This window comes from Haliaeetus albicilla, chromosome 27, assembly GCF_947461875.1.
Source record: "Haliaeetus albicilla chromosome 27, bHalAlb1.1, whole genome shotgun sequence".
NCBI classification, from domain to species: domain Eukaryota; kingdom Metazoa; phylum Chordata; class Aves; order Accipitriformes; family Accipitridae; genus Haliaeetus; species Haliaeetus albicilla.
The window spans coordinates 6,677,412-6,703,535 of record NC_091509.1 but is presented as its reverse complement, the minus strand read 5'-3'; the positions used below and the strand labels follow the sequence as shown (position 1 = coordinate 6,703,535).

At 38.5% G+C, this 26,124-nt stretch overlaps 1 protein-coding gene across 15 annotated transcripts in view; it reads left to right on the top strand.

The window, feature by feature from the left end:
* The window catches only part of TENM2 (teneurin transmembrane protein 2), an 848,782-nt gene that overhangs the window by 181,088 nt on the left and 641,570 nt on the right, over positions 1 to 26,124 (top strand). For all 15 annotated transcript variants that reach the window (XM_069772607.1, XM_069772606.1, XM_069772615.1 and 12 more), the window contains exon 2: positions 20,940 to 21,050. The gene's annotated coding sequence lies outside the window, so the exon portion shown is untranslated. The remainder of the gene's footprint in view (positions 1 to 20,939; positions 21,051 to 26,124) is intronic.

Below are 26,124 nucleotides of genomic sequence, written 5' to 3'. Positions count from 1 at the left end.
TGAAAGAGGAAAAAAGTTAGGAGGTGACATTGTACAAGGGTTTCTCTCTCTTTTTTTCTTTCCCCACTCTTCTCCCAAGTCTATGCTTAAAATGTCATTGATGATGCCTCCTTTCTGTACTTGGCCTTCCAAAAACCCCCAAACTTAAATGTCAGGTATTTTATGTATTTTGCCTAATAGTCAGGAGGTATACAGGCAAACGAAAGGGTTTTTGAATGTAATCTAAGAGTAAGGACAATTTTGGTATAAACCTGGTCCAGTGTCATCTTTATTAATTTATTTAAAATATAGATCAAGATAAAACCACCTCGATCTTTCTTAAGGATAGTTTTGACTGGTCGTTACAAAAAATGAATTAATCTTGTTTGGTCATTCATCAGATACATTGTTTCAAGTTTCCTGTAGCTTTATGTGGTCTCAAACTCATCCATTTAGAAACGTTTAAGCAGGTCCCAACCGTGACCTCAAGATATTCAGGTCAGGAAGTTTGTATTACATATAGGAAGTTGGATGTTTTGGTTCAGCACACCTCATCTTGCTTTAGGGACGAGTGGCCTGGTGCAAAAGTAGATTCAGCGATGCCTTCAGACATGGGCACGTGCTGGCCACGATGATCATCCACTGTTCAATAAATACCTGCATCAGCCAGGTCTCCGCTCGAGGATGTGGAGGGCTGCAGAGATGAGGCTCGCTGAAGGCACCACGAACAGATGAGGAGGATCTTCGTGGAGCAGCTGATGTTCTCCATGGTAGTTGGATTGAGGAGGCGATAGAAATTGTTCGTGTTGGTGAAGTGCAGCCAGTATGGTACTTTGCTATCTTAGTAGCCAGTCCATGCTCTTGCAAACAGTGACCGAAGTGCTGTAGAGTTTGAGTGGGTGCATAACTGAGCCTTTGTGTTGCTTTTTGATTTTGGAAAGAGCTTGTTTTGTTTTGTTTTTGTTTCCTATGAAGAGAGCTGTTGTTGATGGGGAAAAAAAACAACCAACCAAACTTCCATGTAAATGTCATAAGAAGTAATAAAGTAATCATTGTTTCTAGTGAGGCAGCAGTTAAAAAGTATCTTTAGCTTTTTTTGTTTGTTTGTTTCTTTTTTTAATTTTCTTTTCTCCCTTGGAGGGGAGGTGGCAGAGACATGGACATTTAATTGTTGTCTTTACTGATTATGCAGTATGCAGAGGAGTGCTCAGTAACTCTGTTTTGCTTATTTTGTGGCTTCCCCCCCTCCGCCCCCTGTAATGATATTCAGGCTGTGAAGGGGTTGAAATATCAACCTCATATCTGAAGACAAATTTACATTTCACTCCAAACACCATAATTTAATGAAGGTTTTATGCTGTTGTGGATACTTAATTATGCTAGAGGCAGAGCTGGAATTTAATATTGTTCCACATGCAGGGAAGATTTACTAGTAGCTTATTTTCAAAAGTCCTCTAAAAGACTATTTCTTATGCAGTCTACTCTTGTTGTTTTTTAAAGCAGATTGGAATAACCCAAACTTTCATAAATAAAATTTCATTTTAATTGCTCAGTGAAGATAATGTATGTCTTTTTTAGTTTATGGGTTTTTGAGAAGGAGGTATCTGGATTAGCTGGCTTGGCAGCAATGATCAATGCAGTGTTTACTGCCCTTAGCATCTAAACTGATGATCTACATGTAAACAAATGTAATCATTCAGGACATGTAATGCTGTACACATTTATATATAAATCAAGACGGCAATTTAAAAATTATTATAGAGCACACCTGTTGGTATCTCCTGCAACAGTTCTTCTCTTGCGCAGCAGAAACCTGCCTTTTCAATCTTAACCTACTGTGTTCCTCATAATAAATGAGAGTACACTACTCGGAGACATGGCTTTCTCAGTTTTAGGTTCATGGCACCATCTAACTTTGTACAGCACTGTGAGTCAGTGGGGTAGAAGATGTGGTAGCTGTTGTTAGTAGGGGACTGGGGGTCACTGTGATGGGAGCTTTCTGAGAGACTGAGACACCAGGGAAATTTCCAGACTTCAAACAAGCATGTGTTTATGTACAGCTACTAGGCAATCTATCCGATAACAATGAAAAGCAATCAGTAATTATAAATATTAGTCAAGCAAGCCTGAGCTATATTATACCATGTGGGCTGTGATGGTTGCTGAATTTGAAATGTCCAGGCTGAAGAGCTCTTGGAGAAAGCTGGAGCCAAAGCGAGTGCCATTGCTCTACCACAGGCTTCGCTGCTTGGCGTACACGTCTTCTGCAGATCAAGACCAGCCTTTCTCTTTTTGTGGGTCAGACTCAGTCTGTTCTGGCACTGAGATGGATATTACTTCCTGACTGTTGGTCAGTTCCACCTGCTGCAGATGAGCATTACCAGCTTGGGGACTGAGTGCCAGTCATCCGAGTCCTTTAAGTAGTTGCAGACTGGATACTGTTGTCATAGGTTCCCTGTGTTTATACACCTATGCCAAGGTTATTTTACTTATGGCACTAAATGAAGCTGTCTTGAGGTACGTCTGGGGCCAGGGCAACCAGAATGTGTTAGAATATGCTATAAAGACACAGACTAAACATACACAGGACCGTAATGTGAAAATATGAACTGGAACTCTAATGGTAAATGTATGTATTAGTAGGATTTATTGCTGACATATGGGCGATGTAACTGAGAACTCAGTGAAACAAAAATTGATGTGATTAATGTCAGAAGTTAGTAATTTTAACTTAATTAAAAATAACAATTTCTGCCCAGTGCATCAAAATACTATATGGGGTTGTTGTTTTTTTTTTCTGCACACACTGGCTGCTGCTACTCTGTTAGGCAGATAGTGAGATGTCTTGACTGTTTGTTTTCCTTTGTTCAAAGGGAGTTGAAAGAACTGAGTATTTCTGCAGTTCAGACTTTTTCTAATGAAGTCTTTAAAACAAAATCTGCTGCCTTTTGGGGGGGAACATTTTTTTATTCAAAGCCATCATCTCATTTAAATGTGTGACAGTTTCACGCCTGACAACTTTTCTAGTAGTAATTCCTTATCACTGAGAACCTAAATATGACAGTTCCTGAGTCTTAGATGTCCGGTTTCTTGTCATTGGGTAAGAGAATTAGACCGAGTGACTTCAGCTGGGGAAACATCTGCTGTAGTTTTGAGCTGATTGCTGGCTTTTGGATAAGCTCAGCTCTAAATCATTCTGTAGTTAAAAGAATCCATTCTAGTTATTTAGAATTGAAATCATTACATGGATACCACGTCATAAAGCAGGGGTTTTTTTTGAAGGTGAGAAAACTTTCTAGCAATTTCATATATGTTTTGTTATTAATGAAACTGTTTATATTTGGGGGATTTCTTGGTAGAAGGCATCTTTCAGCATAGCAGAACTTGGAGTCAATGTTTCTTAGATCACAGTGAGAATCCCCAAGTTTGGTACAGCAAGGGAGGTGCTATTTTATTTGGGCTGCGTACCCCCTGCTTAAATACATATTTACTTTTTGCCTTCTACCAGTTGGGGAAGCATAGAAGTTCTCTACTAAATGTTCAGCTGTTGCTCCAAAACAGAAAGTATATGCTATGTGTTTCAATTAAAAGAAGCCCTGTAGCAAAATGTGTTAGTCACAGGCAGAGGCCAAGTGTATCATTATTCTGTAGGAACAGCAGTCAAGATAATGAACGGCTAAGGACAGTGGACAATGGAAAGTGAAGCATGTCGTGTCAGCGCGCTGTCAATGGAGTCTGTGCATGCTTTGCATTAGAAAGTGCTGTGAAATTGCAGGGATGTGGCTGATCTGTGGAGAAAGAGTAGAAGGTTGCCTAATGGCATGTAGTAATTTTAAGACTGATTTAATGCTTTTGCCATAATAACCAAAAGACTTAAGAAAACAGCTTTGGTGTTTAATTCTTTCCTTGCTTTGAGACAAAGAGAAGTTGTTCCTGGGCTTCCAGTGCATTTTACTTTGAAACAAAAGAAATTAAAATCCAAAAGAGACTTAGTCTGGTATACTTTTCTTTCCTATGAAGTATATCCCTTATGTAAACAGCTTAGGTGAGAAGCATGTTATATTGGAGTTGGGACTTCAAGAATTACACTGGAGAAGTGGCAAATCTCAAAAACAATATTATGTACATGATCAGCCTCATAAATACTGAGCTCAGGATTCTGACTCTGTGTTGCAGCTGTTAAGCATCTTTCTGAAATCAGGACTGCAGAGCAAGCATACCACTAGTGGGAGAAGGAGAGATAGCAGCACATAGATTGAATGTTGCACTGAGAATGAAACTGGTGAATTTGGAAGAAAGAAGAAAGAGAAAAGTGGTCAACAAGTTGAAGGGGGAGAGTAGCAAAGTGCTTATTTTGCAGGCTAAGAGGATGTGTTGTTTGCCAGCCATGCATATTATCTACAAATCTGGGAAAATACAGAAATCGAAGGAAAAAATATTAATACCGTATTTTAAGAGGTCACAAAAAGGTAGCTGGAAGTGCTGAGAGAATACTTATTTTAAAACTGTGATTTTTTTTTTTTTTAATATTATCGTACAGATTGCTGGAGCATGTAGCATGTTTATCTGCTTGCGACTTGTCTAAAGTAGCATACTCTTCAAAACAATAACAACATACTTCTCTCGAGTTTCCAACTTGTAAAAATGTGTTTGAGCATTATTACAGTTTAAAACAGAAAACAAAACAACTTTAAGATGTAATTTCTTTTCTGTTTAGGGGAAGCAAATAGGACAATAACTTTAGCCACGTTTCCCTGCATATGTTCCACTTGAACATAGAACGATATGGTGCACAATGGATACTTATGAAAGTGGCATTTGATAGTGCCACCTATTGCTAGAAAAGCAGAACTAAAATGAGTATTTTTGTTATGTGTTTGTGTAAATTGAGCAGAAAAAATGAATGGTACTTGTTCGTCTTCTAATTATTTCAAGTTCATTTTAGCTGTGTGGATATAAGTTTGACCTTGTTTTTATGGCTATGAAATGGACTATAGTTTTAAAAAATGGATTTATCGTACAGTAGCATCAGACATGGTATGGTAAGCTTCTAATCCAGAAAGCTTGCAACTATTGGTATGTGCTTGAATGCCAGTGGCTGTATTTTGGCTAAACCTATTAAGCCTGATTATTCCCCACCCCCCTTTAATTTAGGACATTAAAGTTCATGTAATGCACTAGAAGATTGATCCTAATAATCCTAAAACTGCTTTAGATTTAGCAAAACAGTGAAAGTTAGTTTTTCCTACTGCTTGAGTTTTATGTTAAAAGTGAACAGAAGAAAATGTTTTTTAACATACATCCAAAAATTCTATGAAAAGTAAATGGTTAATGATGAAAATTCTTTGAAGACAATTAAGATGTTAATACTGAGTATCCTTTATGAGGTCTTTCAGTTGGCAAGCATGGAAGCTGATTTCTCCACCTGCCTTTGAAGGATGATACTTGTTTTATTATAGAAGTCTAACTAATGCTAATGGTAAGAATAATGAAAGATTTATAGGGGCAGCCTGAGATCAATTTTAAGTTTTAATTGTGGTTCTTAGCATTACTGATCCTTCTTAATGCCTCAGTCCTCTTGTTCATCTCTACTAGAGAAACACCCTACCCTAAAAAAATACACATTTTTGGCTTGTAATCTTTAAGGGAAAGAAAGCATGCCTTCTCTGCATTGTTTTCCTCATGAAGGATCTAGATGGCAAGGTAAGAACAGGAAAAGATGGAACACCTTGGGAGTAATTTGTGCATTCTCGGGTCCAGGCAGGTATCTTTCACGAGTTTATTGCTGCTTCATGTAACTAATATTCTTTGGCTGAAGCTGTCCTCCTTCCTCAAAGATAGAGAAGTCTCTTGTTACCCCTGCTGAGCTTCTGAAGATTGCTGCAAAGCTTAAGGGAATCGAAGGAAGCAGCTCTCGAGTATGTAGGCATCTGTAGATTTAGAGAAGGTTCAGAAGGAGAGATAAGGCATGACCTACCCATTCTCCTGACCGAAGAAATGATGTGGAGAAATCTGACTTCATCATCCTTGTTAAGTTCAGGGCTGAAATCTTATTTAGCCAAATAGAAAGTCTTTCTTTATTGATTTTTTTTTTTTTTTTTTTTTTCCCCCCCCTTCAAAGGATGTTTAACTTCCTTTTCTCCTAGTTGCCTCTTGGACCTGAATTTGAGGTCACTTGTATTCTTTGTCCCCTTTGCCACTGATCCAGGATATACTTTCTCTTGCAAAACCTGTTTTAACATCATCTTTTTCGCTGTATATTTGTGTTTAGCCCCTCTGTCTTTCTCATTCTGAATGCTGTGACAGCCAAAAGCAGCATAAAGCCTTTAGCAACTACATTTTGCAGCATGGAGAAGGATGTTGCTGCCTAATGGTTTACTTCATGGATGGATTTTGTATGCTCTCCCTTCGTGAATCTCCATGCTGAATCTCTTCCACAGTCTCCGTTCCTATACCTTTAATCTTCTGTTTTGTGTTTGTAGCTACCTGCTCTCTTGGTGTTCATTAGCATTGGTCCACCTGTTTTGTTGTTTTCTTGTTCATTCATCTGTCCACAGAATTAGAGCATCTGAGTGAAGCCAACGAAGTTTCAATTCTTGGCGCAAAGTTTAAAACCCCTTTATAATTTTCCCTAATGCAGATCCTTTTGATGTAAAAGGGAAATAATTTTCAACAATTAAATTATATGTCTTTATAGGAGTCTGTATGCCCTCTTCTAATGAAGTTTCGTGTTAAAAAAAAGGTACGTACAAAATGTATGAGCAAAGGCATCTGGAATCGTGGCCAGCAGAGGGCAGATCAGCTTGAAAATGAGAATGGTGCTGAAAGCTGTAGTTTAAATACCTTTAAATTGGCTGTCTTTGTTTAAAAATGAAATGTTTTTTTTAAAAATGTTAATGAGAATCATTTAGCCAAGGGGTATGTGCATTGTGATTGGTGCTTTGTTGGCATTGTCTTTTGCAAACTATGTATCTGTGGCTAAACACGATTGTACCATGGAAGAATTTGGGAACTGAAAGAGAAAGAACGCTCCCCGTATAGTTTAAGATGTGACTATACTGAAAGAAATTATACCTTTGTTGTGACGTTGTATCATCTAAAATTGAACATAATAGCATATGTTAAAGCCATCCTTTAGAAACTTTTTTTCCCAAAGTGGGTGCTTCTGATTTCCCTTTAGTTGTGATTTATTCTTTTAATTAAAAAGCAACTGAAATTGGAGAATGCTGTAACCTATTAACTGACTTTTGTGAATGATGGTGTACATGGCTTAACACCAAATAGTAATCTACTTCCTCTTTCAATCCAGTGCCGATATTGTTATCTTGTAATACAATACTAACATATGATTATATCTGCCATTAATGCATTTAACAGTAGATGACAAATTTTATTAAGATAAGAAGGGCCTCATGCTCTTCCACTTTCCCTGGTGTAAATCAGAAGTTACGGCATTGAATTGAAAAGATTTATTCTTGTGTAAGAACTTAGTGGTGTAAATTAGGAAAGTCAAGCCTGACATGTGGTGATGTACCAAATTATATTACAGGATATTTAAATTCTGTCTCCCACTGTGAACAGCAGGATACCGTTTTTATCCTTCCTGTTGAATGCAGAATCACTTTTCCATTTATAAATTGAGCCTGAACAGAGTGCTCTCAGTATTGGCTGTTCCTCTGTTACTCCACATACAGAATATATTAAGACACCTGTTCATCCTTGTAAGGCAAACAACAAACAAACCAAAATACTTTCCTGTAAACAAATTGGTCTGTGATTAGTGGAACTAATGAAGCTTCACTGCCTGCAGATTTCTGTCCTTCATCCCTGATCCCCTCAGCAACCCTCCCACCAGAAGGATTACCAGTTTCTCTCTGCTCATATTCCCTATGATCTTCCCCTTGTCCTTTTTCGCCTACAGTAATGCCAGTTCCTGTTTTCCTCCATCCTTTAAACCTTCCTGCAATACCTTCTGCAGGTTCCTCCTGCCCCCGTAACCATGAGCAGCACTTCTGCCTGACCCTGCCTGACTTGGGTGCTGAGTGGCAGCTGGTCAGCTGGCAAACAGTTATTAGCCTCAGATTTCTCTTCTCAGAGGTCATGCTAATTCGAGACTCTTGTTTTACTATCTGACAGATTTTCTCAGAGCTCAGGGGAATTTATTATCTTCAAGACAACTGCCCGCTGTTAAATTTCATGAAATGGATCAACAGACATTAAAAGTGTGTCTTTATTCCCTCCTCCTTGTTCCAGTGATTGGCCTTTGTTAGACTAATTTCGATTTGGTTTCGCTAAACTGCTGCTCTTTCTCCTATCTTGCTCTCTCTTGTTTTGCAAATCAAGTGCAATGGTTACCACCCTTGTAATGATATTATTAACTGGATAGAAAGCAAGCACAGATCAGGAAAGGAGCGCTTAGCCTCTTATTATTTTTAAGGGCATGTATGCAACTTCCATTAATCAACTTATAGATTTTGCACTTGAGGACAGTATGAAATGATAGCCTTCAAGCACACCAAAAAGAAAAGAGGAAGATGAATACTGAAAAAAATCTTTAGCTTCAAAAAATAAAAAATAGCAGATTGCGCAATTACAGCATAACAATGGTACTGAAATGTAAGTAATAATGGAATGTATGGGGCTGGAAGGAACTTCTGGAGTCCTACCAGTTCCTCCTACTTCCAGAGTCCCTCTGGAGTTCTAGTACGATTCCCTGCTCAAGCAGGGTCAACCAGAGCAGGTTTCTTAGGACTGTGTCCAGTTGGGCTTTGAATATCTCCACAGATGGAGACACCACAACCTCTCCGAGCAGCCTGTTTCAGTGTTTGACCCCCTGTGCTAGAAAGCAGTGTTTAACGGGAACGTCCTGTGTCTCAGTCCGTGCCCACTGCTTGTCCTGTCGGTGGGCTCTTCTCAGTTCCACCCTCCCTCAGGTACATGCGCACGTGGGGGAGATCTCCCCGGAGCCTTCTCTTCTCCAGGCTGAACAGTCCCAGCTCCCTCAGCCTCTCCTCATATGTTGTAATACACAGAGGTGTGTGTGATGCACAGATGTGTCCTGAATATAATTTGACCACCATAGTATTAAAAAGTAAATGTCACAGAATAAAGATTCTTACTTGAGAAAGAGCGGTTCTGAATAATAGCCTACATGTGAACATTTGCTGTTCTGGTTAAAGCAGGAAAAGGTGTAAAAATCTGAGAGCTGAGCATCACTATGTGAGAATAAAAGTTGGATGACAGTCTGTCCTCAAGATGGTTTCTTGAGGATTCTTTGCAAGTAGCATGATAATGTAGAAAATATTTAAAAAACTTAAACCCAGCAGACATTCAGACAGAATTTGTTAGCCATAGCTACATAAGGTACCGTGCTGGTATTTTTTTTTTACTTTTTTTTTTCTGGTCATGTTACGAATGGTTAGCCATTATGTTTATAAAGTTTTGTACTTTGTATATCATATTTAATTTACACCAGCAATATTTGTTTTGAATTACTGAACACCTAGGTGCAACTCATGGTATTCTTTTGTAAACTGAGTATTTTTCAAAAGGTCATTTGAAATTCTGTACTCTGAAATTCAGATACTAATTAAGTTTCCCAGAGGTTTACTACCTAAAAGTTGGCCTGCCCATGTATGTATGGATATTTAAGGTTACTATTTTCACAGTAAAGGGGAAACTATTCAAACTTCCTACCTATTATTGTTTTAAGTTAGCAAAGCCAGGAGCAATCCCTGTCCTTTTAAGCTCTACTTTTGTCAGTGGCTATGTATAGATTCACTGTCTTACCTTTTAATAGTTGAAAATCCTATCTAAGTGTATTTATGCTCACTTAGGTGCTATCCAGTATTTGGTATCCAAATGCCAATACTCTCAATTGAGGCCTTTAAGCTTGTTTGTTGCATTGAGTCTTTTCTGTCTTTTGTAAAAATGAAAGCATGCACAGTATTTTTTATCAATATGTATTTAATGAACATATCTGCAAGTTATAAAATTGTCCCATTTGCTCAGTGCAGAGCACTGACAATAGAAATAGCTGGGAGCAGAAGAATTGCACTGTGCTTGGCAAGCTGGCTTTTTGCTTAGCCTCATAGCACCAAATCTCCTGGTGAATATAAAGTTGTTTTCTCTATGCATTACTTTCCCAAAGGTGTATTTAAAAAAAAAACAAAAAGTATTTTTTATCTCAGTAAATACTTTTTTTTTTTTTTAAAGAGATTTTCAGACTGTAATGGTTACCATATAAATATACTGAGCTGAAATTTTTTGCAAGTGAATAAACCACGGTCAGCGACTCCTACGCTGGTGAAGAATGTACACATGGCTCTTTAAGGACTAATGAACAAATGAAATGGTTTCCATTAATGAGGGACTACTGATAAGCCATAAGCATTTACAGATATGCATGTTTTATTGCTGTGTTGTATCAAGGTCCTTGCTTAAGCCCTAAGCTAAGGTGTTGACAGGTATTGTAAAAGGCAAGGACTAGAAATAATAAACAGAACCTACATAAAAAAAGCAAATCTGTCTTTAAACTACAATTTGTAAAAGTAAGTTGGCTTCAGTCTTATGATAAATATAACCCTTACCTAAAAGGCAACTGGCAGCTTGCTGCTTAATTCTCTAAATATTTGGTACGGCTTACTTTGAAATTATTTTGGAAGCAACATCCAATACATATGCCAGTTGGGTTTTTTTTGTTGCTTTGTTGTTTGGGTTTTTTTAATGAACTGTGAAGACTCTCTTGCCTTTTCCACTTTCATAGCTGAGAGATGATAGGACTTGAAAAAACATAATATTAAAATATTTTATGATTTGAAATACGGTATTTTTATTTATGTATTTATGTACATCACTCTGTAAAGGTAATTAGGTAAAAAAAAAAAAGAAGACCCAATAAAAAGATGTATGAATTTCTCCAAACTGCTTAATGAGGCCTAATATAAATCTGAATTTCAAATCACGTTAGGGTTGTCGTATGCCCTAATTTCAAATGACAGTTCTGGCTTGCCACTCAGTTGGCCTTTTATTTTGTGTCACAAATTAACCAACCATGTGGTTTTATGTCACTGTTTTATTAGAGCAGTGCTATACGTAGAGATGGGGAAATTTCATTACAGTAGTTTTGTTAGAGCACAACTCACACTGGGGGGAGGGAGGGGAATAAAGGCAGTTTCAGGCCATATTTAGATATTTTAAATACGGATAAATATAGAGGAGTGAAAAATTCCTTCTAATTTTCCACACTTCCTAACAACACTGTTCAGTGCAAAGTACAGTTTATGCTCATTAGCGGCAATGTATCAGCATCAAGGTGCTACATTGCTCTTCAGCAACCCTTGCTGTTAATGGATGACTAATACTGTATACAGTGGAGAATATATTTACAGGTGAAACAGTTCTTGAAAATGTATGGTGTTTGTGACACTTTGTAAAACAGAGGGTCTGCTATCTGCAATTGAAGAAAGAGAATCTACTAACATCATAAAAGGACAAAAAGCAGCCGTGAACTGTGTGGGGATTTTTTGAATCTGCTGTTTGCTGAAGGGGATTAGCATCTCATAATGCCTATTTTTTTGTTCTGTGGCTTGGTTCTGTGTCTCTAAGTCGTATCATCTTGTGGGCCTAAATAAATAAGGTAATACATAGAGCTTGATGCACTGACTTAATATTCTGGGATTGGATTAATAGTCTGGGGAAAGGTGAAAATGTAACTTCTTGTCTTCATTTGCCAGTGCAAAAGACGTTATCAAGATAAGCTGGTGGTATCAAGCCAAATAATTCTTTTCTGTCTCTGTGTAGAGGTAGAGAGATGCTAGAAGGAACAAGAAATAGACTATAGCCGTACTGGTTCAGATCGATGGCCATAAGTGGATACCTGGGGACAGTAACAGAGGCAATCATAACTGAAATGCCACTTACTCTTTCCCAGGCTTTCAGCCCTTTTGGTCCTGGGACTTCCTGAGCAGGATGTGGCCTCGGCTGCTTGGGAAAACTCTGGGGTTGTCTTCTGTGGATCTTTCTTGCCTTTCCTTAAATCCTTGTAAACCTGAGGCCTCCCCAGCATCCTCCAGCAAATGTGCATTTGCTGTGTAACGAACCACCTTTTTTAAAGAGGAGGGAAGAAGGGAAGAAAAAAAAAAAAAGAGTTTTGAACCAGACTACTGCTAGTTCTGCTTGATGTCCCCTGGTTCTTCTACGGAAAGAGTCAGGAAGATCGGGATAACACACCTTGCAGCTTTTTCCGTGGTCTCCTTTCCTCTGAGTGGTATGATTTTGTCAAAGGGGAATATGTGAAGTGCATTGCACAGTTTGCTGTGTTGCTCTTTTCAGTGCTGTTCCCGGGGTGGGAGGAGGAGGTGCTGCCCTGTGGCTTTGGGAGGGGAAGCCTTCCTCCTATCCTCACTGCCCAGGCAGGGGAAGGGAAGATGATCGCCGCTGTATTGCTCATTCTTTTCAGAGCTGATCAAAGCAGACTGGGATTTCGACCATTTAATGTAAAGAGCTGTGAATCATGGTATGGTTCCTGTGGTCTAGACGGTTTGTAGGAATGCAGATCTGTGCAAGATTAGGTAAACCACAGGGGCATTCTCATCCAGGCTTTCAAATGCTTGTGCCTTCAGCAACTCAGTTTAGCTGCTCTTCATATATAGGAGGGGTGTATGTGTACCCCTCTGAAAAAAATTATATATTTATACACACTTATGTCTCTGAATGAGAGAGAGACTCTTCTGGACTTACTTTATTCATCCCTTTTAAAGAGATATACTTGTTATTTCAGTATGCATGTAAATAATAACTCTTATCCAAAGACAGTGTTTGGAATTGCAGTTACTATTAATTTTTCATAAAATAGTGTTGGAATAGTTCTTCACTTATTGGAATGTTAAGTTTTGCTTATATCCGGACCAAATTACACTTGTACTTCTAGTGGTGCTTGGTGATGGTGCTGTGAATGGTTGTAGTTTCCTTCACCCCACCAAAAGAATGTTTCTGAATGCTCGAAGCTGCTTCGGGTGCTCTACATTAGTGGCTGGTGCAAAGTAAAGAAGGAAAGACCAGGACTTTATTGGCAGGGTGTGTTATTATTCAAGGCTGCAGATCCATTTTAGGTGTTGACCGGCCGTAACTGTGTGCCAGCTGCTGCTCCTAGCAGCACTAAATGGCTGATAGAGACAGGTCTTCTCCCTCCCCTGCTGATGTTCCCTTCACTTTCTGGTAGCCCTAGTTCCTTTCATCCTTAGGTGAGCTGTGTTTGGCCTAATAGGATTATCCACCTCTTCTGTTCCCTCTCCCCCTCCCCTGATGATTGCAGCTTACTTAAGTAACTGTCTATTGCTGTTTGAATCCAGTTACCGTGATGCCCGTCTTTGAAGCTTTGCAGTAGTTCTGAAAGTTAATGATATTCTGGCAGTTTCACTGTAAGTTTTATTCTTTTCTCCATTTTATGTTATCCTTTGTAATTGGAAACTCTCAGTGTAAAGTAATGGTAAATACAGTCTTACATTTATTTTCATGCTTACAAGTGAAGCTCCTGATTCATTTGCTCTGGTTATTATCTACTTGGCTGTTTGTTTATATCATTTCAATTAATCCCTTGGACTCGGTTGAGTCAGACTGCTAGTTGTGGTGTTTGTGTGTGCTTGTATATACACTAACACTTTGCACCTTTTAGTAATTGCTCCGGTTTATGCTGTAGCCTGTAGTCTACAGTGACACTGATTAATGTTTTGCTTAGTTGAGCTACTTCAAAAGAAAAACTAAACCAAGACTAAATGTCAAGAGATAGTGGTTTTCTCGTTGGTCATACAGATTGAGGCTTTACTGAGTCGCAGACTGTGGTGGGCACAGCCCAGAATGTGTTTCTTGCTGGCGTCCTGCACAGCACCAGAGTGCCTTTCACGAATCTTACTCAGACGCTTTGCTTTCTCCTTCCAACTCCTTTTTCCTCCTCTTGAGAAACTAATGAATTCTTCATAATTGGCCTGTTCTTCACTCTCCAAATTATTGATAGCTGTTTTCTGTTTACATGACACTTTTCCAGTCCTTTGCTTTGTTTTATTTGCAAACAAGAGGTATTATTTGTAGGTGTTAAATACACACTGTACCTGTTCTTGAAAAATTTAATAAACTTTCCTTTCAGATTTGTCTTTTCAAATTCACAGGAAAATATTTGGTTTAGTAATTTGTCCTCTAGAGTTTTTTGGGTCTTTTTCTTTCAGGTTCTTCCCCTTGCAGTTTTAGGAACTCCTGATACCCTGGAACAGGACAGAATCTTTGAAGTTTGTTATCCAGGGGTTTGTAATCTATCTAAAGCACTGTTTTCTAACTAGATGTAGACCATGGATAAAACACCCAGCAGTGGTGGTGAATGATTTTTTTTTTCACTGAGCATAATTTTGCTTTATGAGTGTTAGCTCTCCTGATTCATATGCTAGAAGAGGCTTCTTCCTGCAGGGATGGTACTACAGCTGTTGCTTGTTAAGCACCAACTTTTAGTGTTCCTCCATTGTAGCATGTTTAATTTATTTGTGGAATCACGGTCTCCTTCATGTTTTGGATGACCATATTGCTTCACTTCAGCTTCTGCATTCTTTCTCCCTGCTCCTCTGGATACATATTTCAGTAGATATGTCACAAAGGCTGGTATATTTTTCATTTTTACTGCTTTTCTTTTTATTTGGATTAAGGTTGCTGTGTCTCTGAAGATATGAGCAAAGTTACTTCTCCGTTGTGTTGTGTTTTGTATTCTGCTATGATTCAGCTGCGATTTTCATTCTCTGCCTCTTGCAAGCAGTGCTATTAGATTTTTGCCATGATCTTTTCTGTTACTGTCAAGGACTGCATTCTTGTTCTTGTTGGCTTTCGTCAATATTTCTCTTGAAAATTTAAACTGTTGTCTTCAACTATTACTAATATTCATTAGAAAAAAGGATTAATTTTTTAAGATAGAAGTTTGGAAAGATGTCAGTTATGAAGTGGTACAGAACTTAAGATACTTGAGAAATCTATAATTTCTTTTTTGTAATTTAATTTCTTCTTTTGTTCTACAGCTGTAATATTTTGAAAAACTTGTGTTTATAATTTCATGGCTGTTAAAAACTTTATTATTAGTATTATTATTATCATTCATTACCCCAAATTCAGTTAATTTCCATTTACTAATCTACCACTGTCTCTCATATCTTTTGCTGGCTAATAGGAAGATGTTGCGGAGGCACGCACAATCAAATCCAACAAGTGTTAAAGCTCAGATTTATTCTTCAGTAAAAAGTTAGTTAGAACTCCGGTAACATTTTGTAAACCACAGGCTCAATGATGTAAAGAGAAATAATGCTACATGGCCGACTTAAGAATCCCCAGGATTTAAACTGATGGCTCCAAAACGTGCGTATCACTCCCCTAAAAGCGGAGGGCGCTCTCCCTCGAGGAGTTACCTCGGACGGTGCCCCGACCCGAGGGGTGTCCCCGACTGCAGACCCGCTGCTCCCGGGAGGACTGATCCCAACGCGTCCTCCGGCGGGACCCCGTTTGTACCCCTGTCGAATCTGACCGGTGGTCATTTAATCCCATTGGCCAGGAGGGTCACCTCAGTGTACCTGGCACATCTCGACTGGCCAGTTCAAATTTCAACCTGCGGCCTCCAGGGTTTGTTGGTTTTTTGTTTTTTTGGTTTTTTTTCCTCTTCTCCCTGCCCGGAGAAGTTTCGTTTCCTTTTGGGGGGAGTGTACTGCCACAGAAGAAGAAATAGTATTTTTTCTTTCAAGTTTGGCCTAAAGCTCATGAACCTAATTCCCATTATATGTATTGATGTCAGGATGAGGGAAAGCATATCTTGAAAGTTTTACTCTCATTTGTCAAGGGTGTTAGGTTTTGATTAATATTGCTTTCAGTAATTGGCATCTATGTGAAATATCAAATGTGTACAAATTCTAGATATTCCCTGATTTGTTGGAAAGTTTGGTATTTTATAAAACATTAGTTTATATAAGTTTCTTCAGGATGATAATGCTATACATTGAATATAAAGTTTGCACTGTACATTCAAAGTGAGTTGACATAAAAGTACTAGATTTCTCAGTTTTTTAAATGCTGTGTACAGTTTTACTAACAAGTACACCCTCTACAAGCATCTACCTGTCTTTATTGAAAAATGGGCTATATTAGAGTGCAATTATTCAAGTTGCCAAAAAAAGGGGGGGGGGGGGGAGGAAAAGTAAAGGACTCAATAGCCAAAACTAAAATCTTTAACCTGAATTTGTCGTGGCCTTTGGGTGAAGTTGCATGATGATGTCCGTTCCTTAGAACGCTTCCTTTATGCAGTATTTTGATCAGATGCTGTCTAAGAAGAAATTAGTGTTTTGAAGCCAAGTATGGTGTCATTTGTAAGATCACTGGTTTGTGGGTTTTGGTTGGTTGTTTTTTTTTCTGCTGGGGTGAAGGCAATGAAAGAAAGAGTTCAGGAGGGGGATCATCTTATAATGTACACGGTTGCGTGTTGTCTTACAGTACAGTTCTGCCATCAGTTGTCAGCACTTGATCAGGACATTCCCCCGTGCTCATTCCTGCCCTGTGCACTCCCCCCCAGCCCCATGTGCTGCCATTACATACTTACATGGCAATACACAGAGCCAGATTAAAGAACTGATAGAGACTAAAACTGTGGCAGAAGGAGACAAAAGAAAAGGGAATATTTTGGTAAAGTTGCCCAGTCAGGTTCATTGAGTAACCACATCCTCTCCTGTCCTGGCTCAGAGGAGGGGAGGTGTTGCAAAACTAGGAAGCCAGTTGCTGAGGTAAGGAGAGAATCGCCTCTGTTAGCCTGCACACAGAGATGGTGACTGCTGCTAATGTATTCGCCTGGCTGCAGGGTTGAGGAGAGAGGCGAACTGGAATCTCCGTGTCCCGTAGCTTTCTGTGCGGTGATAAATACCTGTATGAAACAGACGGTGAATGCTTACTTGTTCCTTACTTGCTGGATACCTTAATTTATAAGAAATGTTTATCATTCTCAGCTTACAGCTGAAGGCACCCAGAGCAATCCTATAGTACGCAAAGTGCTGTATAACGCTAAGTGCTATGAAAATTGGGCACATGGTGTTAGTAGACACTTCTTCAATCTTCCTGTGCCAAGATCCTGGCCAATTAAATGGGAATAGTGGCCTCCCAGGTGCGATGAACATCGAGTGGTTAGTGCTGCGTGGCACCGGGGGCTGCAGTGATGGGTCAGGGGAGGCTGCCTGGCCTGGGGCCAGCAGTTTCAAAAATGAGCAGGAAAATGTTTTAGTGACGCTCAGTAGGCGAGTACCTTGCACTAAATGACCTAGTCACTAAAAAAAAATTAAAAATAGTAATACTAGACTTCAGTGTAAAGTATGTACCGACCAGGACCAAATACAAATTGTCTGTGTTATGTAGATTTTGCAGTTCCCTGGCTTTTATATGCTTGCAGCTGTGATATTCCATTTCCATCATTACTGCGTGTGTAATCTATAACCGTCATCCAAGAAACATGACTCATTAATTAATATCATTAACAAGGGCAAGACATGCAACAGCAGGAAGTGTGCCAAATCCTTTCTCAAAGTTTTTAAGTGTCTGACTGCTTGTAGATACCATCTCAATAGTACCGGCAGATTACTCTGTAAGGACCAGATCTTGGAGCATACAGTGAATTTATGGATTTCTATATCAATTACTCCAGTGGCACTTTACATTTGATTAACACCTATGTACTCTTATTAGGTGTACTGTTACTGTGGTATTAGTGGAAAATTAAAGGGCAACGTAGACTGTGGCCTAAGCATGGTAAGTATTTTTGCAAAATAGGCACCCTTTTCACTAACATTGAAGAGGATTACGGAAATGTGCAAACTCCGCTCTAGCGGAGGGTCCTGCAGCAGGGCCGCTGTGCAGCTGGCTGGAACCAGCTGGAACTGGCCGTGCCCGGCACGAGGCAGCCCCGGCCTCTCCTCACAGAGGCCCCTGCGGCCTCCCTGCCAGTGCCGGAGCACTGACACCCCGTACAACTAACAAGAATGTCACTGGCAAAATTACCCTTTTTTAGGTTATTTTCAATACAAGCTTAATTCTCATTTATCTTCTTCACTGATTGATTAACCATTTGATGACAATTTTGTCATAAACTTGCAGTATGGCTGTGAAGCAAATAGATACTTTTCCAGGTACTAGAAAGGTATTCCCCTGTTCCTCCTGCTCCTTAGAAAATAATCAACTCTCATCTTTAGACGCTGATAAATTAGAAGAGAGACAGAGTGTCCCGGACTCCAGAAATGCTTAGTGTCAGTGACAGGCTGTTAATGGGACGTGCCTTCTCTTTTGATAAGTAGTGTACTTTATTTTTATGCTGGTTGTGTAGTATCTACTGAAATTATTTTTAAAGAATCTGGTATAATTTGTTATTGTAAGAGAAGTCTGAAAAGAACGACTCCATCTGGTCTATTTTTGCTTCTTTTCTTGCTTGGCTTTGCTTATTTGTAAATGCTGGTAGATGTATACAAATATTTGTCACCTGTCCTCTTACAGAAAGGCACATCAAGGTAAAAAATTATTTGTTAGAGTTTAGAGAGACTTTTCAGCTTGTCAGACCGCATTTTTTGCCAGTCCTGGTAACAAGTGGGTTACAGAAAAAATGCTATAATGAAACACGGAACTTGTTTTAATTTTTGTTAATCAATTTACTACATGGATTTAGGATTTTTTGTTGTTGTTTTTATTCAGTTATAGCTAGACCATTTCATCTTTCTTTGGACTTCTCACGTGTAAAACAGGCGAAAGGAGAAACTGAAAACAGTAACCGTAGCACTGCTGCGTTTTTTTACAGTGTCAGAGGAGAAAGAAAATCAAATGCTTTTAAATCTTCCCTGAGTTTGAAAAACTCTGTCCTTCCTTTAGTCTTCTTTTAAAGTCATTTCTGCATCATCTTTCGTCCCTTCCCTCCAAATTGCTACGTGAGAAGATGCGATACCAGCAGCACAACGACAGTCAAATAAGAGCCAGCGTGCATGGCGGGGCTCCACGCTGTCGCTTCTTGGCCGGCGCGGTGCGTGATGGGGTTCGCGGGCTGACGGGCACCTCCCGCTGACGGGCTGGGCTCAGCACCACCCGTCGCCTCCTGGGCGAGCTGGGCAGCCTACTGTGCTGTGTACTCCAATTATTTTGGCTTTCAGAGTCAAAATACTCCTCAAGTTTAGCTGGAAGTGGCCACACGTGTGTCTCTGTTGGTCGATGATTCCCCATAATCAGTTTTAAAAGCTCGTATAAGACGGTCTTTTTTGAGGATTAAAAGATGATCCTACACATCCGGCTGCCAGTTTTTGCATGAGTCTGACCTGAGGCAGATTTTAGCTCTCACAAATTACTTATTGTTCGTTTTCTTGGTAGATTATCGGTGTTTGTATCTCAGTGTAACCTGATGCTGCTCTTATGTTTCTGTTCCAAATTCAGCGGTTCCTGAAATAGTGATATACAAACAGGGAGGGTATAAAAGAATTAGCAATTATAAGCAAATACTGTAAATGGCACAGAATTACCAAAGCAGGAGGTATGTAATAGAACTGTAATTTGCATTGAAGCATAGGTTGATAGGATTGCACAAAAGAAAGTAAGCATAATAGTGAAAATAAGGAGATTATGAAAGTAAAGACTGCATTCCAACCCCTAATTAGTGAGGTTATCTGTATTTCAGCTTTCGCATTTGCAAATTAAAAGCACCGGGTTTTTTTCACATTGATTCATATTCTTAGGAGATCTTATGCCATGATTCTGGCCTTAAAGATTTTACATGATACTAATGTACAATGTGTATTGAATTCTTTGTCTTATTTAAATAATTGATGCTTTATGGAAAGCTGTTGGCCTGAAATACAATTATGCCTATTCATTTCCAGAGAGATAGACCTCAGCAGTTAAGTAGTGCTAGTACATCAAGCTTCTTTTTTAACCAAAAATAAGTACCATTAATTTAAATTCAGTGAAAGCGATAGATAAAGCTGGCAGTGTTAAATACCCTCAATGCTAAAAGAAAATTGCTTAAAAGTTGCATGTGTAACAGTGGAAAGCATTAACTTGTCTTTATAGGTTTTTGTATGCATTTATGAAATATGTGGCTCTAGTGTTGATGGTTAGCTTGTCTGTTCCCACCTCCAGCCTGTGGTGATTTTGTATTTCTTGAGTGGGTGGGTATCAACTGTTGGAATTTCTTTGGCAGCATGACCAATCACTTCTCCACCGTTATTTCTTAGCATTCGATTTTATGATGCAAGGTGAAATCTATGTTTTTTCCAAGTCACCTTACAAGTCGTCGTGGCTCTACCTGGATCATTTCATTGACCAGGTGAAAAATAAATCAATTGCTGAGGCTGTGGACGTGTTAGGTAATTTTTCTTTTCCAAAATTACTTTTGAGGATAATGAAAATTCTGAAGAAAATGTGGGAACCAACAGGTAGTATAAAGTATTACATACTGAGAAAGAGAAGAATAAAATGACAGAGGAAGTAACAAAGTGATCCGCGAAGTGGTGGCAGCTAGGAGTACTTTAATTTAAACTTTTTGCAGTGAAGATACCTGGAGGAAAAAATGTCTTGACTCAAAAGTTTTGAGGAATTCCATCCAAGGTGATCATGTCTTTTCTTTGGGAATTGAGTAGAGAGGACATGGCCCATTACTACTCCTAGTTTTAGCAGTGTAAAAATTAAACGAGTAAGCAATCTCATTGCTTGCGTGTCTACATTCAGGGTAGGGAGGAGGGAAAATGAGAGGTATAAGGAAAGATGCATCTACAAGATTACTTTTTACATCCTAGAGTGGGTAGACTGTGTTAGCCTTTTGGTAGTTAAAATCTGAGAGAGATAAGTACCAAAATACTTTTAAAGTCTTTGCTTATTATTAGTATTTTACAGTTCATTTTTTCTGAAAGTTTTTTTTTTCTTCCTGACAGATCCTTCTTGCTTCTCATTGCCCAATGCATTAAGAATTCTCTCTCACCTGATGAGCTAAAGACACGACCCGCAACGACTGCAAAATAAAGCACTGTTGACCTCCCCTTTCAGTGAGTAGTCACAACTTCAATTTTGTATGTTGTTTTGCTCTGAGATGTGTTTATATTGTTGACCGAAGTGCTTCCATCTATGCTTGAAAAATGCCTAGAAAGATCTCTGCAGGAAAGTGTTTTTGTAGAGGAAAGCAATTTGTCTCAGCGCTTTCCTTTACAGAATCTGCTTCAGTCTTTTCCAGCCCAACTGAATTACTTCAGTATGCTTCATTAAAAGAAATACACCTTTTTCCTACCTACCTGGATTTTCATTTGCTGGAGTTGCCCATCCTGACAAATTCAGGATCAAATGAGGATGTTAGGAATTAATTGCTCTGGACATCAAAAGAAATTGTTCTTCACTCAAGTGAGCCTTTTATTCAGATTCTTAACACAACAAAAACTATTTAGTCTATATGAATGGGTCCCTATCATAAAGTTGTAAATCCATGTATCCTATAATATATGCTGTGCAAAGAAAAGAAAAACAAAGAGAAGAACCTTTCAAATTATCTGTTCTTTTATGGTGTCTCTAACTGCTGGACAGAATGCTCACTAGATACCCTATAATTTAATTAATGTTGTACATACGCTCTGGGAATTCATGTAATTACATACAGTAACACATTTATCCCAATGTGTCCAGCAGAAGAAGTAGGGTATCTTGCTTAGGAGTAGCTCAAAAGCAAAGGAAATATAACCTTCAGTTGATTGACTCCCATAAAAATTTAAAACTTTTTAAAATGTTGAGGTTTTTTGTGGATTTTAATTTTACCAATACAATTTTTTGTGATACACCTGAGAATTCTTACTCAAGCCATTTAACTCAGTGGCAATACTACTTAAGAAACTAGTTCTAGATTGTGCCTCTTGTAAAATAAATCTTAAATTGGAGTTGGTTTAATATAACATTTTAAATGGTATCATATGTCTTTCAGAGCATGGAGATGCTGTGGGGTTTAGATATGGCAAGCACCAAATTCCAAGTGAATTCTTTCACTCACACTGACATTCTTTTGCATTGTTTGCAATGAGTCAGTTGGTTGTCATTATATCTTTTCTGCTAAAAGGTTATTTTCTGATTCCATGACTCTGTATTTCTTCAGTTATTAGAGCATTAAGATCTGTGCTACCTACTTATAAAGTAAGGCACTTATTCAAAATTTATGTAGTATAAGAAAATTAAAATGAGAAAACCAGACATGCTTCAGTATAAGTAATTCTTCATATTGGAAGAGAAAATCTGGTGGGATTGTGCAGGGGTTTTTTTTTAATCAATTTTTATTTTTTTACAGTCTGAGTTTCATGACAGTTTTCTGCCAATTCTGTATAGTTAGAAAAATTAAATAGGGGATTCCTGAAAATTGTTTTTACTGTTATAAATGTATCTATATACTCTATGGAAAAGTTCATATATTTGTTTGAAGGGATCTTCAGAGCTCATCTTCAAGTAGTTAAAGAACAGATTGACAAGTACTTCTCATACCAAATTCCCGGAGAACAAACAGTAAGTGATAAAAGACATTGGTCCAGAAGCTCTCACTTTTGCTCTGTATCTCACTGCAGTTTGTCAGGAAGAGGTTGCAGAAGTAGGTCCTCAGTGAAAATTTCAGAACACCTGATAGCTCAATCTAAAAATCCCCTGCTGTAGTCTTGGTTTGTTTGTTTTTGCTGCCTATTCTTTATGAGGGAACCTGAACATCACTGAGTGATCTCCCAAGGTCAGACAGCAGGTCAGGAGCAAAGCTGAATGTGAAATCACATTCATAATTCCCTGCAGTAATTGAGGTTGAGAATGTGTCCATTTAAACCTTTCAAAATGGTGGCTAGATCCTGTATATTGCTTTTTTACATTCCTCTGGAAAATATTGAGGCCAGAGAGGATTTTCAGGTACTGAGGAAAAAAATTCCTTCCTTCTGCTCCCCATTGTATGGCTGTGGGAGTTTGCTATGGGTTTGATTTGAGTTGAGAGACACGCTAGGACAAGAGAGCTTAATGCTGTGATGTTTGTGAGGAGCACAGCCTTCCTTCACTAGCAGTGAACTAGTTGCTTAAGAGGATTTCCACCAATTCCTCCAGCTTAGAGAGGAGGCCTCACAGACCTCCAGGGCGGGGGAAGAACCACAGAAAGATCGCGCACAGTATATTACTTCAGCTGATTTGGGGTTTTATTTGGGGGGCTTTCGGGTTTGGGGAGATAATCTGTCTTTACATGCCACAATGAATTTTCCTTAGCTGCGGGTTTGGGGTTGGGAATTTGTCCTGGGTTCTGTCCCGGGTGCTGGTGATATCTCTTGTTTTCAGCCTGTTGTAGGCTCTGCTGTTTACTTTGCAGTGTTGAACCAGGATCCTCCATTCTTTATTTCACTCATTACATTTGTGTTCCTGTGGATTTGCTGGTGTGATGAAGAAGTGCTGGTAACTTCTCAGTTACTTCCTTTCTGTGTTGTTTGTCCAGCCTCTGAGCACTGCCTGTTCCTGCCTTTTGATTTGTTCTTCTTTATACAACTGACAAAGACTTGCCATCAGTTCCTAGACAAATACTGAGACTCATTTCCCTCCGTTGTGTCCTTCTCCAACATCTTCTGTATTATTCAGAGACCATTGCTCTGACATCAATGTTTCAGCATATTTGTTAGGTTTGCTTTTTGTTTTGGGGTTTTATTTGTTTTCTTTTCAACAAAGGCTGCTATCATCCCATCATGGTGGATCAAAGCCTTTAGAAAGTAACTACCTTGAAGAAAAAGGGCTGCCACTCTCTGTAAAAAAGCATATTCTGTATGGTTTGAAAACCTTCTGTAAACTCACATTGGTATGAATAATCAAAACTACTTGAGAAAATTGCTGAAGTAGTCTTCTTTTTACTGTGCCTCTCTTTATTATGTTTGGTTTGTTAGTTTCCAGTGTTCATGGATCTTCTAAGTGACAGCATCCATCACCAACACTAATGCTCTGGTTTTGAGCCTATAGATTAAAGTCTTGTTGGCGTGGTTTCTGCCAAATTCCAGGGCTACTTCTGCCAGTTGCACATACATTTGTGCCCTGTAATGTGTTTTGACCAGCTCCTGAGAGGCACCTTCAATGAGAGTTAACAGTAAATTCTAGTGTGCTTGTACTTACTGCTTTTCATAATTGTTTAATTTTCTGGCTCCTTTCCCACTTCTACAGTAGTTCTGTGCTCACAACCTGCGCCCCTCCCCCCCCCCAAACACCAAAACACCCCAATACTAAACCAAAATGCAAACACCAAAAAAAACCTCTCCTGCAAACCCCCAAACTCCACTTCCATGAAATTGCATAAATGCACTTCTTTGTATTTTTTTAAAGATACAAGATACCGTTTTGCTGAAGTAGTAGTCAATGGATGTGAGGAAAAATTCTGTATTCCTTAAATACGTAGTCTTGTAAACAATTTTATTTTAAAGTATGCTCTTATCCTTCCCTAAAGCAAATTATTTCCTTTCAATTGATTTTTTAATATACTTGTGTTTTTGAATAGTTGTCTTTTATTTCCTAAGCACCAAACTCCCAATCACAACCTGATAAATAAAATATTTGCACTCAGAAATGGAACCACAAAACCAATGTAACTTCTGCTATTGATTCTTCTCCTGCGTAACTATTTTGGCAGCAAAGGCTGAATACTGTCCTGTGTAAGCATAAAACTTTCTTACAGTAAATTACTCTCAATTATAAACTAACCAATAAATCAGTATTGCTACAGTGTTCTTTTCCCATTCCTCACCCCTCGCCTAAAATATGCATCCCAAATAAGAAACAAGGCATTGGAAAATTGTTTTGATTTTTTTTTTCTTAATGAATACAGTAAAATGAACACTTCCTGGAATTATCAGCAATATTTCAGCATGATGAAAGAACAAGGGTATGTATTCAGTTAAAATGGATCATTGTAATATGAATGATTACAGAAGTAGAATTAAGATGTTACCCATGCTCTTGTAAATTTTGCGGCATCACCAATTACTTGTTTCACTAAAACATATTTTAAGGAAGAAGAGAAGCTATTTCTTTACATTTATGTCTTTGTTATAGTTTTAGTAGAATATTAATGAGGTTTAACCTATTTAGTTTTAGGAGCAGCTTTAAATTTATCAGGATATTTGCCCACACATTGGCCTTACTACTGCAAAAATACTTGTCAGGAGGGAAATTTGTTTAGCAGCATTTCTTAAGACCTAAGATTTGATTTGAGGAAATAAGTGAAACACTGTCATTTTTCAAGTCCTGCATGAGTAGATGAGAAATTGAATCCTGTTTTGGATAAATTCAGGCCTCTGTCAGATGTGTGGAAGATGGGAATAATTCAAGCAGAACAGTAAGTCTAAGATGATTTACCAAGAAAAAAAAAAAAAGGATTACTGTATCTTAAAATATTTTTACTGGATGCTAGATATGAGTATCCAGACTGAGAGGCTGTAATGAGAAAAACTAACTATATAAAAATAAAAAAATTATCACTAAATGTCAAGTAAGAGTGCACTGGCAAAGATAACTAGATGTTTGAAAACCTGGATTTTTGACTGATTACTATGAAGCATACAAAGTTGAGTGTTGATAAATAGGTGGTTGACAGTATTCAGTATTTTATAAGGATTTTCTTGGAGTAAGGTACAGATTTTACTAACAATAATCTGCATTCTGTGCCATATAGTTGTATAATTCATATATTTTTCATATACTTCAGTGGGATATGAGCTTTTGTATAAAAAAGGCTCGGGGGGGGGGGAACCCAAACAAAACACATTTAAGCTTTGACCTTTGATTTTTATAACTAAGGGCAGGTTTAAATTTATGTCATAATTTAAAAAAACCACCCTCATCTTTTTGCTTCTATTGGAATATGGGACTGTGGGTCACAGGGTGGCAGGAAAATGCTGTAGATATTCAGGCTGACCTAGAATACAAGCTTGAGGGAAATGCTAGGATATCTATCTGACTGCTTCTTGAAATGAGGCTGAAAGAGACACATCTTGACTAGAAACTCTGAAATGGCATTCTGTGGCTGTCCTTGGAGAGCCCAAAGAAAAGAGTTATAGCTCGGCACAGGTGATGCTCCATGAAATACTTCTC